Raw genomic sequence first — 3,151 nt, forward strand, 5'->3', positions numbered from 1 at the left:
ATCATTGGTAACCCAAAAGTAAAAAAAAAAAAATAGCATAAAATAAAAAAAATGTTTATGTAAAAATCAAACAAACCAAAAAACTCCTTGTTTAAAGGAAATATTGAAAATATAATCATTAGTGCTACTTTTTTCTATTGATAAAGACTGATGTATTCACAAGGCAGTGGAGGCAACTGTCCCAAGTGAAATTTCAAAAAATAGTGAGTAGTTCGTTGCTCCCACTACTCCAGCCTTCGTCCTCCAGGCTCCAGATTTACTACCGCCACTCTGTGTCTCTGCCAATGTGACAATGTCACTCGCTCACTACTGCTGTCGTTGCTACCCTGTTCAGCATTTCTCCTGCGTGGCTCCGTCAGTTTCTCCTTGTATCGCTGCGATTCTCCTGTGTGGCTCCGTCAGTTTCTCTTTGCATCGGCGCCGCGCCACGTTTAGTTGTTCTGCCTTCTTCTGTGTAACTGCGTTTCTCTTCTGTATCACTGGTTGTGATTTGTGTGGTTCTGTCGCTGCGTTCCTCTTCTGTATTCCTTCCTTCGACAGTTTGACATCTGGTTTGCCTTCTTCTTCAGTAAACATAAATCCTCTTCTGGTTCTTCCTTCTTATTCTACGATCCTCTTCTCTGTTCAGTGTTCAATCTTCAGCAGTTCAAGTGTTCAACCTTTGTCCTGCTGCTTGTTGTCCTTGGACGCCACAATGCTACCGGCTTCTGCCTCTTGGAGTTCAATAGTTCAGTCTTGGACTATTGGTACTCATGATTCACCGAAACCGATATCTGCTTGCTTAGCTGCTTACTTAGTTAGTTGCTTCATTCAATTCATTGCTTATTTGCTTCATGGTTTGATAATTGATATAGTTGGTTTGGTAATTGTGAATGAATTTGTTTTGATGATGTAATTGCTAATTTAGTTTCATTAATTTCTTTGTTAGTTATTTTTTTATTGAGTTATTTTGAATTAGGAATTTGGGATATTATTAGTTGTTGTTGTTGCCTGTTGGAAATTAAGTTAAATGGCACATGTCTATCAATTTTGTATTTATAATTTTATACAGAACTTTTCAATTTATGTAGAATTGTGAATTAATTTTATTAATTAATTAATTTAAGTTTATAATTTTATCCTATTAGTAATGGCGAAATATTTCAAAAGAATTTTATCATTAGTGATTGGATTCTAAAATAATTCATCGACATCTTCTAACAAAAGGAGATTTTTAGAATTTAAAGTAGAGAGTCTTATAGCAGATCCAGGACAACGACTAAAGATTTTAAGTTATCATCCGAATGACAGAGACAAAGTTTGATGTGTGATGAGCGGATAATTTATACGCTTTTTGGCATTGTTTTTAGTATGATCTAGCTAGTTTTTAGTATATTTTTATTAGTTTTTAGTTAAAATTCACTTTTCTGGACTTTACTATGAGTTTGTGTGTTTTTCTGTGATTTCAGGTATTTTCTGGCTGAAATTGAGGGACCTGAGCAAAAATCTGATTCAGAGACTAAAAAGGACTGCAGATGCTGTTGGATTCTGACCTCCCTGCACTCGAAGTAGATTTTCTGGAGCTACAGAAGCCCAATTGGCGCGATCTCAACGGCGTTGGAAAGTAGACATCCTGGGCTTTCCAGCAATATATGATAGTCTATACTTTGCCCAAGATTTGATGGCCCAAACCGGCGTTCAAAGTCACCATCAGAATTTCCAGCGTTAAACGCCGGAACTGGCACAAGAATGGGAGTTAAACGCCCAAACTGGCACAAAAGCTGGCGTTTAACTCCAAGAAGAGTCTCTACACGAAAAATGCTTCAATGCTCAGCCCAAGCACACACCAAGTGGGCCCGGAAGTGGATTTTTATGTCTTTTACTCATCTTTGTAAACCCTAGGCTACTAGTTCTCTATAAGTAGGACCTTTTACTATTGTATTTTCATCTTTTGATCATGTTTTTATGATTGAACCCTCTTTGGGAGGCTGGCCATTCGGCCATGCCTAGACATTGTTCTTATGTATTTTCAATGGTGGAGTTTCTACACACCATAGATTAAGGTGTGGAGCTCTGCTGTACCTCGAGTATTAATGCGATTACTATTGTTCTTCTATTCAATTATGCTTGTTCTTGTTCTAAGATATCACTTGTTCTTCAACTTGATGAATGTGATGATCCGTGACACTCATCATCATTCTCACCTATGAACGCGTGCCTGACAACCACCTCCGTTCTACCTTAGATTGAGTGGATATCTCTTGGATTCTTTAACCGGAATCTTCGTGGTATAAGCTAGAATTGATGGCGGCATTCAAGAGAATCCGGAAGGTCTAAACCTTGTCTGTGGTATTCTGAGTAGGATTCAATGATTGAATGACTGTGACGAGCTTCAAACTCTTGAAGGCTGGGCGTTAGTGACAGACGCAAAAGAATCACTGGATTCTATTCCAACCTGATTGAGAACCGACAGATGAATAGCCGTGCCGTGACAGGGTGCGTTGAACATTTTCACTGAGAGGATGGGAGGTAGCCACTGACAACGGTGAAACCCTTGCATACAGCTTGCCATGGAAAGGAGTAAGAAGGATTGGATGAAGATGGTAGGAAAGCAGAGAGACGGAAGGAACACAGCATCTCCATACGCTTATCTGAAATTCCCACCAATGAATTGCATAAGTATCTCTATCTTTGTCTTTATGTTTTATTCATCATCCATAACCATTTGAGTTTGCCTGACTAAGATTTACAAGGTGACCATAGCTTGCTTCATACCAACAATCTCTGTGGGATCGACCCTTACTCGCGTAAGGTTTATTACTTGGACGACCCAGTACACTTGCTGGTTAGTTGTGCGAAGTTGTGTTTATGCCATGGTATTGAACACCAAGTTTTTGGGTTCATCACCGGGGATTAATTGAGTTGTGAAAAGTATTGATCACAATTTCGTGCACCAAGTTTTTGGCGCCGTTGCCAGGGATTGTTCGAGTTTTCGGCAAGCTTTTGGTCCGGTAACATCAGTGCCAAATTTCTGATCCGGCAACAGCACCAAGTTTTTGGCGCCGTTGCCCGGGATTGTTGAGTTTGGACAACTGAAGGTTCATCTTGTTGCTTAGATTAGCTATTTTTCTTCAGAGTTCTTAAGAATGAATTCTAGTGTTTCAAGGTGATG

Source organism: Arachis hypogaea, chromosome 9 (assembly GCF_003086295.3).
Source record: "Arachis hypogaea cultivar Tifrunner chromosome 9, arahy.Tifrunner.gnm2.J5K5, whole genome shotgun sequence".
Taxonomy (NCBI): domain Eukaryota; kingdom Viridiplantae; phylum Streptophyta; class Magnoliopsida; order Fabales; family Fabaceae; genus Arachis; species Arachis hypogaea.